The following is a 12,665-nucleotide window of genomic DNA, read 5'->3' as shown; positions in this document are numbered from 1 at the left end:
TATTGTGACAGATGGTAAGTAGACTTATTGTGGTGATCATTTTTAAATGTATAGAAATATCTGATGATTATGTTGTGGAACAGGAACTAACATAGTGTTGCAGGTCAATTACACCTCAAAAACAAACAAATAAACTCATAGAAAAAGAGATCAGAGTCGTGGTAACCAGAGGCAGGGGGAGGGGGGAAAGGGGAACTGGATGAAAGCTGTCAAAAGGAACAAACTTCCAGTTATAAGATAAATAAATGCTAGGGGGCTTCCCTGGTGGCGCAGTGGTTGACAGTCTGCCTGCCGATGCAGGGGACACGGGTTCGAGCCCTGGTCTGGGAGGATCCCACATGCCGCGGAGCAGCTAGGCCCGTGGCCCACAACTACTGAGCCTGCGCGTCTGGAGCCTGTGCTCCGCAACAAGAGAAGCCACGATAGTGAGAGGCCCGCACACCGCGATGAAGAGTGGCCCCCGCTTGCCGCAACTGGAGAAAGCCCTCGCACAGAAGTGAAGACCCAACACAGCCAAAAATAAATAAATAAATAAACAAAAATTAAAAAAAAAAAAGCTACAGAGTCATACAGTATTTAAAAAAAAAAATGCTAGGGATGTCATGCACAACATGATCAAGATAATTAACCCTGCTGTGTGTTAGACAGGAAAGTTATTCAGAGAGTAAACCCTAACAGCTCTCATCACAGGAAAACTTGTTTCTATTTCTTTAATTTTGTATCTCTATGAGATGATGAATGCTCATTAAACTTCCTGTGACAATCATTTCATGATGTGTGCCAGTCAGATCACTATGCTGTCCACCTTAAACTTACACAGCGCTGTATGTCAATTATATCTCAGTAAAGCTGGAAGAAAACAAAGAAGGAAATTCTGATACGTGCTAAAGCATGGATGGACCTTGAGGACATTAGGCTGAGTGAAATAAGCCAGACACGAAAAGACTATATGATTCCACACACCTGAGGTCCCTAGAGTCGGCCACTTCATAGAGACAGAGAGCAGAAGGGTAGTTTCCAGGGGCCGGGAAGGAGAGGGATGGGAGAATTAGTGTGTAATGGATACAGAGTTTCAGTTCCGCAAAAAGAAAAAGTTCTATAGATGGATGCACCATAATCTACTTAAAATGCCACTGAACTTTATACTTAAAACTGGCCAAGATGGTAAATTTTAAGTTCTGTGAATTTCATCACAATTTAAACAAAACTAGACAGACACAGGAGTTTTGTCACATTCAGGACAGTGCGTGCCTTAAGATTGTTCTGGAACCCAGGGGTTTCCACAGTCCAGAACATGGCGTAAGCACCACAGCACCTCAGCAGCTGGTGTGGCCTGCGTGGCCCCTCTGGATACAGGAGGGCACCGATGAGTCTCCACCTCTCACCCTCTGTCAAGCTTGCGTGCTGGGGCTGCGTCCAGGGCCCCCAGTGTAGAGCGCTCCACGTAAGGGCACCGATGGGTCTCCACCTCTTGCAGAACTTCCTTCCAAAACAGAGCCGTCGGGGCTCCCCTGGTGGCGCAGCGGTTGAGAATCCACCCGCGAATGCAGGGGACACGGGTTCAAGCCCTGGTCCGGGAAGATCCCACATGCCGCGGAGCAACTAAGCCCGTGCGCCACAACTACTGAGCCTGCACTCTAGAGCCTGCGAGCCACAACGACTGAAGCCCGCGCGCCTAGAGCCCCTGCTCTGCAACAAGAGAAGCCACCGCAGTGAGAAGCCCGTGCACCGCAACCAAGAGTAGCCCCCGCTCGCCGCAACTAGAGAAAGGCCGTGTGCAGCAACGAAGACCCAACACAGCCTAAATAAATAAATAAATTTCTAAAAACAAAGCAAAACAAAAAAGAGCTGTCCCTTCCAAGGACTTCAACAGACATTTCTCCAAAGAAGACAAATGACCAGCAGGTGTGTGTAAAAATGCTCAACATCACTAATCATCAGAGAAATACAAATCATAAGCCATGGAATATCACCTCAACCTGTTAGCATGGTTAGAATGGCCAAAAAAACCAGAAAATGGCAAGTGTTGTCAAGGGTGTGGAGACTTTGGAGCCCTCGTGCACTGTTGGTGGGGATGTGAAATGGTGCAACCACTACGGAGAACAGTATGGAGGTCCCTCAAAAAACTAAAAATAGAGCTATCATATGACCCAGTAATTGCCCTTCAGGGTATTTACCCAAAAGAATCGAAAACAGGCTCTCAAAGAAATATTTGCACTCTCATGTTCAGATCATCATTATTCACAACAGCCAGGAGGTGGAAACAACCTAAATGTCTGTTAATGGCTGGATGGATAAAGTAAATGAAACCTATACATGCAGTAGAATATTATTCAGCCTTAAAAAAGGAAGAAATCCTGTCATGTGCTTCAACATGAATGAATCTTGAGGACATTCTGCTGAGTGAAATAAGCCAGCCACACAAAGCCAAATACTATATGATTCTACCTATATGAGGTACCTAGAGGGGTCAAACTCATAGAAACAGGAGGTAGAGCAGTGGTTGCCGGGGGAGGGGAGAGGGGGAAGTGAGCAGTTGTTGTTTAATGAATAATAGTTTCAGCCCTGCAAGATAAAATGTGCAAGAGATTTGCTGTACAACAATGTATGTATAGTAACAGCACTGTACTATACACTTAAATATTTGTTAAGCAGGCGCATTTCATGGTATTTTTTTTAACCACAAATATTAATAATAAAAGAAAGCGCTGTCCCTTCCCAGTCTTAGGGCAGCCACGCCCTCCCCTGGGTCCCACCACTCCACTCATCCCATCTAGAACCACCTTCCCTCCCCGCCCCCCTCTCTGGAAACTGAAGCTTAACTCATTGATCTGCTTCTCCTTGGGAACCAAGTCCTGCGTGGAAGCTTCCATCAGGTGCCCCCGATATTCAAAGAAACCGTAAACTGCTCTCCCTGCCCCGCTCCCCAAAGGAGAGACTAGACGGGCCCCTCTCACAGGAGAAGGAAATTGCCTTTTCCTTCTTCCGAGTTGCCTCTAGTTTGTGGTTTACTTATGCAATCAGCGTTTGAGTGTGTGCCGTGTGCTAAGCGCTGTGGTGGGCTGTGGAGACATGACAGTAAACGAGAAGGACAGCACCTTGCCTCAGGGAGTTTACTTCCCAGCCAGCACACAAGGTAAACTGCAGAAGGTGTCAAATGCTGTGATGAAAATAAACAGAGGGATATGACAGAGTCATGGAGGTGCCCTGAGGAGGTCCTTCTGAGGAGAGAACGCTTGCCTTGAGACTCAATGTGAGGAGAATGGAGCCAGGAGGGATGGCACTCCAGGCAGAGGAAACAGTTTGTGCGAAGGTCCTGGGGCAGAAAAGAGCTGGGCACGTCCGAGGAACACAGGAGGCTGGTGGGGGCCGGGGGAGAGTGGCATGGAGGGACGGGGAGGCGTAGCTGGAACAGGTGTGTGCAGGGCTTCCTGGAGCAAGTAGGCTCAGGAAACTATTAGCTACTAACATGCAAGTAGCTCCACGAAGGACAGCGCCTAAGGACATCCTTGGGTTCTCCGAGGTCTGTAAACTGCCACCTGCACAACTCTAGGTCAGCGCTTCCCGAACTTGGGCATGCACTTGAGCCACCTGGAGGGGGCTTGTGACGATGCACAGGTGGGCCTCATGCCAGGGCGTCTGATTCAGGAGATCTGAGTGGGGCGCAGAACTTGCATGTTGATGAAGTTCCCAGGTGATGCCGATGCTGTCAGTCCTTGGACCACTTTGAGAATCAGGCTCTAAGCAAGTTACTGATTCTCTGAGTCTTTTCTTCACCTGTGAAATTGCCCTTCTTTCCTGGTTGATGTTACCATCAAGTGAGATAAAGCCCTTTGTAAAGAATAAAAAAGACACACAGAGGGAATGATCAACGTAACGTTTAATCATCACTCCACCCGTGTGTGTTTCCTTCACAACCTACAAGGAACGTTCGCACATAACGCTGCAGCGGGTGCCTCAGGAGCAGCGGCTGTTTTACTGCATCGACCATAAGTCTGGCTGACCCCCGGACTACGTGCACGCTTGAGCCCCACCGGGGCCGGAGGGGACGGACACCGGCCTGGCCCTGCCCGGGGGAGCCTGGGGTGCGCTCCTGCCGTCCACGCCACAGACACAGGCTGGATGACCCCCAGCGTCTGTGGTTATGTCTGTTAGCCCTCATCTCCTCCCACTCCTCCCCAAGAAAAAGCCGTCCCGTGAGTCAGCCGGAGGCCACGGCTGCTCGGCGGGTAGCTGGCCACTGAGGGACAGGAGGAGTGGTGATGCCTCCTCGGGCTTTGAAGAGAAATTCCACAGACTCACAGACTCCCAGAACCTCGGCCTCTGGAATATGCGCATACGATATACATTTGGTGTGTATATTTTTTATTTGTGTTCACTCACAGGGTCAGCAAATATTTGTTGAATATCTGCTACAAAGCAGGCTCTGAGGATACAGCCGTGACCAAGTAAAGTGCCCCTTTCATGGAGTTTATGTGTGTCTGATATTCACTCAGGGAACATACCGAAAGCCTCCGATGTGTCGTGAAGTTTATAGCCTGGCAGGGAAGACAGACTTGTAGTCACATAAATGAAGCAAAGCGTAATAGGGCGTGTGATGGAGATAAACACAGGGTTGGGGACAGAGTCATGAAGGAGGAAGACGGCCCTGAGGCGGTGTCCCGATAAACTGGTTATTAAAGGCGGTGGCATTTTCGAGGTTGTCTAAGGGGAGGCCTTCTGCAAAGAGGAAGCAGCGTGCTGTAGCCAGGCACATGGGGCACCGGCAAGTGGTTCCACAGAGTTGGAGTAGCGGGTGCCAGGGCTGGAGGGGAGGCTGGAAAGGGCGGCAGGGGTCTGGCCATGGAGGGCCTTAGGTGACCGGGGCGTGGGGCTTAATCCCGCCTTCAGGGTATCGAAGGGTTGAAGAGCTCAGGTCAGAGAGAGCGCTGGGACAGGGCTGTGCTGTGTGTACTCTGGAGGACACGTGTGGAGAGAGCCAGTAGGAGGGCAGGGCTGGAGGTGAGGAGAGGAGGCTGCACGAGCGGGTGTGAACAGGGGTGCAGCTGGAACAGAGGCAGGACACGCAGGGTCAGAGAGGGACGCTGAGGACGCAGGACGGACAGGCTTTGGTTACAAGTTGGATGAGGGACGGGAAAATGCCGAGGGAGAGAGAAGCATCTAGAGGAGTGAGAGTGTGGGGAGAACATGACTTCTGTCCCGCACACGTGGAGTCTGAGATGCATATTGAGAGAGCGCAGGACCTAACTAGACATGTGAGGTCGAGAAGCACCACATTTAGAAGTGACTGAACCCAAGTGAGTGATGAGGTCGGGATGAGGACGCGGACGGGCAGATCAGTGGGCACTGCGTCCTTTAACATGCTGGAGGGGACGGGGGTGAGCCTCTGAAAAGAACTTGGAGGTGAGGTCAGAGGAAGACAGCAAAGGAGGAAGAAACAGGGTTTTGGACCACTGTTGTGGAAGCCAAGGGTGGAGAAAGTTCCAGAAAGAGCAGTCAATGGTGGCAAATGCTGCAGACAGGTCCCCGCAAGGACTTGGGAATTTGGGTTCAAGAGAGTGAACTGAGCCCCTGACAAGAAATAAATATTTATGGAACGAATGGGAACGACTTGGGAGGTGAGACTCTGAACACCATCTCCAAAGGGCGATCACTGTCTCATGGGTTCATGCCCTTCTCATTTTGACTCTTCTGTTTGTACCGGAAATCCCCTTCTTCCCGGTGATCAGTGAAAGAAATAAAAGGGGATTACAGAGGAGTGGGAAATTACACTCGAAATTAGGAGAAAACACATGTTCAGTTCTCAGAGACTTGAAGGAACTTCTACAAGGGGTGACGCAAACGAGCAGATTCCATTAAGAGCCTGCAGACATTTAGGTCATCACACACAGAGGACAAGTGGAATAGCCCTCAGCAAAGCCCCACATGCCCGAGCTTCGGCAGAAGCAATGCTCTCTTGCACACATCACGCCAGGGCCATGCTAGGCACCAGGCTCAGTGAGGACACTGCAGGGACCAAGACAGACAAGATCCCGGCCCTCAGGGGGCTTGCATTCTAATAGGAGGGATGGACAATAAACAAGTAAACAGATAAACCAAGTAATCACAGAATGCAATAAATGCTATGGATGAAATAAACTAGGATGAGCCAGGAGAAACAGGAGAGCGTTAAGTGAGATAGATGGTAGTCGGTTTATCTTGCTGAAAAATTTCCAGCTCTCAGTCACAGAGCAGACCTCACGTGCCATCGTATTTTATGACTGATCACACCTTGCACAGTTAGAATTTTCTCCTGTCACATTTCAGACAGCACTCACTGGCAGTGGTAGGAGCTGGGGTAGAGGCCGTGCGGAAAACAATTCTGTGACGTGCTCCCCGAGGCTACAGCCCGACCCCCTGGCTCAGAGCAGCAGGGCTGGGGAAAAGATGGGTCGCTGGGCAGGCGAGCAGATCTCCACTGAGTAGAATGTGTGTACGTTCACTGTTCATGCGGGGACAGCCCTGTTCCTTACTGCTCCCCGAGCACACCCCACTCCAGCCACAGCAGGAATGCTCAACCCAAGTCCTTCCCGGAGTTTTTCAAAGTGAGGATATGTGCTCAAGGATGAAGATGCCTTTTCCCTCCTGTGTGAAGAGGCTCGACCACAGAAATCCAGAATGAAGCCAACACCCCCAGAACAGTGGAGGCGAGAGGTGGAGGAGGGGAGCCCCGCTGCTCCAGCCGTCTCTGGGGCAGGTCCACACTGCTGCTTTCACTGTGGTTTGGTTTCCTCAGCCTCTTCCTTTTGTTGCCTAAGCTGGTCCCCGTTGAAATTCTGTCATTGGCAACTCAAGTGCCCCAATCCTTACGATGCGGCCGAGGTCACACAGAGCTGGGATCATATCACAACGTGTTCTGGAGTCGAGGTTATGCTGAGCAAAGCAGGGTCCCTGGCAGTGGGCTTTGACAGTTAGGGGAGGGGTCCTCATGCTAATCCCAGGGCAAAGATTCCCGCCATGGTTGCCTCACTCACAGGTCTCAGCTTCCTAAGGCTCCTAGGGCCAAAATGGGCTTTTGGGGGAATGTCTGTTTTTAGCTGGGATGAGCTAAGCTGCTGTGACAAACAGACCCAAAGATGCTTATTGGCTCAAACACAACAGAAGTTTATTTCTCATTCACATGCCAGACTGCAGCATGTGCTTTTAGCTGATGGTGGCTCTGTCCCATGGGATGATTCAGGGATCCAGGATCCAACATGTGGTGCTACCACAGCCTAGCTGTCATCTACATCTTGCCAGCAGCAGGGGACACACATCACTTCAGGTCACATCCTATTGGTGAGAACTGGTCACACGACCACACTGAACTGCAAAGGAGGCTGGGAAATGTAGTCCAGCCTCGCACCTTGCTATAACCCCCATTGCTACAAAGGGAGAAGATTTTGTTGGGCAGAAAAGTTTGACTTTGAGAGGACTAAATGGAGGCACTCAGGTGTTCTTAATCTTGACACTCTGGATGTTTTAACTGGACAGTTCTTTGAGGGTGGGAGGGAGGCTGCCCTGTGCATTGTAGGATGTTCACCAGCATCCCTGGCCTCTACTCACCTGATGGCTGTAGCATCCCTCCCCCCACTCCCCCGCAGTCCCAGTCATGACATCAAAAATGCCTCCAGGCATTGCCAAAGCCCCTGGGGCACAAAGTCACCACGGATTGAGAATCACTGCTCTAGACACTGAGAGCAACGTCAGACTCTGTCAACCAGGGAGGAAACGCAGTGAAAATACCTGCTCTCACTGTCACTCGGGAATCTCACGGCGTGGCTGCTGGTCTGTGCTCAGGAGGCTGACAGACAGATCAGCTGAGGTGCCGACTTGAAGTTTCACAGAGGAGTGAACGATACGAACCCCAGCCCCGAGACTCCTGAGCACGTGATGAGAACGATGTTAGGAGATTCTGCAGATGCCCGTCACAGCCAGGGCAGCATGCAAAGACATGCTCTAAGTCTTTTCACTCAATACAAAGCCCAAAATGGCACTGGCTTGTTCGCAAAGAACAGGCTTTCTCAATTATTTGGTGCTGATTCCCTGAAATTGATGCGAGAAATAAGATTTTTTTGATACCTTCTCTAACAGGAGGCCATATTTGTAAGCCCCTGGTGAGTTCTTGCTCTGGATGGACGTGGTGAACTAGGGCAAACCCCTAAGAACATATCTGTTTGCAGGAAATGGGCTGCCCTGGAATATCAGTGAGAATTCCTTGCAGCCTGCTGGAAACCAGAAGTGCTGCCATCCAGCAAAGCATGAGGACGTCAATGGTATGCTTTATCTCCTAGAGACCCAGCAGTGCTGTGCTGACTTCACAGGAAACAGTCTTCTGGCTGTAGCGGAAGGGGATTCCTTCACATTCCACGGAGAACTCTGGGACACGCTTCAGGCTGTGCGTTGTCGTCCGCAACAATGAGCCTAGGCTTGTGTGTAGCTGCCAGTACAAACGTATTAGTTTCCTGATTCACTGGGAATACGCAAGGCTCTTGAATATTAAATAAAACTGGTTACATAAGTCTTTTATTTGAAATGAATACAAGGTCATAATCAATAAAGCTCAGTTTGAAACACTGCTGAGAAAAACGAATAGAGACGTTTTCTCTGCTGCTGGAGTTGCACAAAGTAGCAGGTTTATGTCAGCCTGAGGTTTGTGTGCAAATAGCTAAGCACTCCTTCGGATGATGAGCAGTTTGGGTCTGAATAAGCATTCGATGCCTCAGACCCATGTGGAGCACTCTCTCTGAGCAGGCTTGAAAACACTAGGCTTTTCTGGCTTTTTACCAGTTGCTATTTAGTCTGGAAATAACAATGAAAAACAGGCTAACCAATCTGGTGTTGCTGAGGGATGGTTCTCACAAGCCCAGAGCCCTCTGGGGTCTGGCCCGTGCCTCCTTCTCGAGCCCTGGCTGCTGCTGGCCCCGGCCTCCTCATGGCTACCAATGCAGCAGGACACGCCAGGCCCTGCACTGCCCAGATTCTCTCCCCAGCAAACTCCAGAGCTCGATGACCACTTTGCCGGGTGTCGGGATTCAGGTCACGTGTTACACCTTCCAGAAAGGCTTCCTGACTTCCACTGGTCTCTCAAGAAGAGCTGGCCAGTCACTGCCCAGTGCCCCTCATGCCATCGACAGGCCTTTATCACCCAGGGCACTTTAGAGCACTTTACTCCCCACGCTGTGTGGATGCCTCGCCCCTGTTCGACCACGAGCTCTGAGGGCAGAGCCTGTGTCCCATTCCCCTTGGGAGCAGCAGTCCTAACACAGGATCTGGAGAAGGCCTGTTCAATAAGAATGATCGAACAAAGCAATGAACAGTAATTATGCAGCAGGTGCAGAGGCTGTCACGTGGCTCTTCTTGTTTTAAAAATTGTGGTAAGACCGCATGTGCAGAGGCCGGAGGCCCGGTGTGTTCCCGGCACAGCGCTGGGGCAGCTGCGGCCCGAGAGACAAGGCGGGAGGCAGGAAACAAGCCCATCTCAATAATTAGTGCGACACAGAAAACCTGATGTCACCTCTCCGGATTGTCCCAAGCCAATTACTTTCCCAGCTGTATTGCGGATTGATCTCTCCAGCCTCTGCACAAACCAAGATTTGCCTAACAATGGCTCGTCCAAGTTCAAATACGGCCGGGCTTCTGGAATTTTTTTGCAAAAGCCAAGCACACAGTCATCATTTCAGGGGCTGGCGTCAGTGCTGAGAGTGGGGTTCCGACCTGCAGAGGAGCGGAAGGTTACTGGAGAAAATGGCAAGCTCAGGATCTGGCCACGCCTCAGGCCTTTGCCTGAAACCCGTCCCAGGTGTGGGAGTTCTACCACTACCGGCGGGAGGTGGTGCAGAGCAAGGAGCCCAACGCCCGGCACCTGGCCATCACCGAGTGTGAGGCCCGGCCGGACCGGCAGGGCCAACGGGTTGTGGTTGTCACCCAGAACATCAATGAGCTGCACCACATGGCTGGCACCAAGAACCTTCTGGAAATCCATGGTAGCTTATTTAAAACTTGATGTACCTCTTGTGGAGTTGTGGCTGAGAATTACAAGAGTCCAATTTGTCCAGTTTTATCAGGAAAAGGGGCTCCAGAACCTGAAACTCAAGATGCCAGAATCCCAGTGGAGAAACTTCGCCGGTGTAAAGAGGCAGGATGTGTGGGCCTGCTGCGACCTCACGTGGGGTGGTTTGGAGAAAACCTGGACCCTGCCATCCTGGTGGAGGCTGACAGGGAGCTGGCCCTCTGTGACTTGTGTCTGGTGGAGGGAACTTCCTCTGTGGTCTACCCTGCCGCCATGTTTGCCCCCCAGGTGTCTGCCCGGGGAGCACCAGTGGCCGAATTTAACATGGGAACCACCCCAGCCATGAACAGATTCACGTTTCATTTCCAGGGGCCATGTGGGACGACTCTCCTGAAGCCCTCGCTCCTCGTGAAAATGAAACTGTTTCTTAATTGCCCTGAGGAAGGAAGAAATCACAGCACATCTAAATACCAGGCCACCAACAGGAGAAACAGTCTTGTGGATGGTGAGCTGAATACTGAAAGGTCTGAAAATATCGTCTGGAATCCAAACTGCTGATAAGTGATGGGGACTTAGAAGCAACACTAGTAAACATGTTTAGAAGGAGAAGTCACAGAATTTCTCAAGTCAATTCATGTTATTTGGTTTGAACCTAAACATAAGATACCTCTGATGTGTTTGGTTGGTTACTGGGCGGGAAACAACTTTGTAATTAGATTGTCTAAAAAAAGTAATTATCCTGATTGTATTTTTGCTATTTGGGCAAAGATGGAAGTAGAGGGGTAAAACCCTGGTATTTGTGATTTCTGTGCAAGGGTTGGTGGAAAATAAAATCCCTTTCTACAGCAAAAAAAAAAAAAAAATTGTGGTAAGATACACATAACATAAAATTTACCGTCTTCACCATTTTTAAGTGTACAGCTCAGAAGTGTTAAGTACATTCACAGTGTTGTGCAACCAACTATCACGCATGTCCAGAACTTTTCCATCTTCCCAAACTGAAAGTCTACCCACTAAGCACTAACTCCCCACTCCCCCTCCCCCAGCCCCTGGCACCCACCCTTCTACTTTCTGTCTCTATGAATCTGACAGATCCACATTTTAGGGACCTCATATAAGTGGAATCATACACTATTTGTCCTTTCGTGTCTGGCTTATTTCACATTATGTGTCCTCAAGATTCATCCATGTTGCAGCATGAGTCAAAATTTCCTTCCTTTTTAAGACTGGATAATATTGCATTTTGTGGACAGATCAGATTTTGTTTATTTACTCATCTATCGATGGACACCTGGGTTGGCTCCACCTCTTGGCTACTGTGAATAATGCTGCTGTAAACGTGGAAGTACAAATACCTGTCCGAGTCCCTGCTTTCAGTTCTTTCGAGTATATACCCAGATTGCTAGATTATATGGTGATTCTGTGTTTATTAATTTTGGGAGGAACATACATGCTATTCCAGGCTAGCACTTTACACTCATTATTTCATTTAGTGCTCATGGTAGTTCTGGGAGGGAAGACAACTATTATTCCTTTCTCAACAGATGAGGAAATGAAGGCAGAGGGCGTTAACTTGCCAATTTCATAGTCAACCAGTGGCAGAGCTGGGACTGAGGCTCACAAATTCCAAAACCCATGCTTTTGAGCCCAAACCCATATTTGCTTTCTTCCAGAAGGGTGGGGGGCTCCCTCACTCTGATGGGCGAAGGACCTGCCTTGGGTTGAGGGAAAGGACCTTCCTAAATAAGAGGCATCCTGCTTGTAGGTGGTCACCGAGGTTAGATGTGTCCAGCTTTACCCCAGTCCTTCACAGGCTTGGATATTCTGTCATGAGGCTGTAACATGTCCTCTGGTGTTATACATCCTAGGATGAGACCGGCTAATGAGCTCATACTCAAGTGTGGTAATTACAAATTCACTGATTCAACTCTCAAAAACAACCTGGTTGTTGTGTATTCCTCTTAAGTGATGACTTAATATGGATAAGAGGTCATTTGAATCTGGAACAGATCTCTCAGATTTTGTAATCCAACCTCTCTTTTAGTGGTTCAGGCATGAAAGAGAGAGTTGGTTCATAATTTACTAAATCATTCAGAAATAATCTACCTGCAATGAACTTTCCCCATCTGTCTCATCAAAGCTGATTATTTGGTAAATTGTGGTCAGCTCATACCCATATACATCACTGCATCAATAGACACAAAAATTCCCTTGCTTAGTAGCCACTGGATGTAAAGACTTGGGGCAGAGAAGAAAGGCCAGGGATAAGACGGAGAGTTCATGCTTTGATGTACCTTCTCTGTTCCAAACATACAGCAGTGACAGATAAAATATTGAAATAGAAAACCTAGATATGTATACCTAGATAAACTCAAGGATAAGATGAGTATCTGAAGATAGAAAAGATCCAGCAGAAAAGAGATAAATACTCCCTTTGCAGAAATGCACAACAGAGCAGATGGCAGCCTGGGGCGTGCTGTGCTCTGACCAGAAGTCAGCAGAACTGACTGCAAGTTTGATCCTATGGGATAAAGAGAGCTAAAAATGTTCCACACAAGGCTCACCGCTGGAAGTGAGAGGCAGAGTAGGTCATGAAAGGAAGTTGGGAAAAAATAAACAACTATTGCTGATCGCC

The 12,665-nt window shown here is 49.3% G+C and overlaps 1 pseudogene; it reads left to right on the top strand.

The window, feature by feature from the left end:
- The first annotated feature begins 9,528 nt into the window (after window positions 1-9,528).
- On the top strand, window positions 9,529-10,461 carry LOC118886918 (annotated as a pseudogene).
- The last annotated feature ends 2,204 nt before the right edge of the window (window positions 10,462-12,665 follow it).

The sequence above is a fragment of the Balaenoptera musculus genome, chromosome 20, assembly GCF_009873245.2.
Source record: "Balaenoptera musculus isolate JJ_BM4_2016_0621 chromosome 20, mBalMus1.pri.v3, whole genome shotgun sequence".
In the NCBI taxonomy this organism is placed as follows: Eukaryota; Metazoa; Chordata; class Mammalia; order Artiodactyla; family Balaenopteridae; genus Balaenoptera; species Balaenoptera musculus.
Note: the sequence above shows the minus strand (reverse complement) of the source record. Positions and strands in the feature narration are given on the sequence as shown.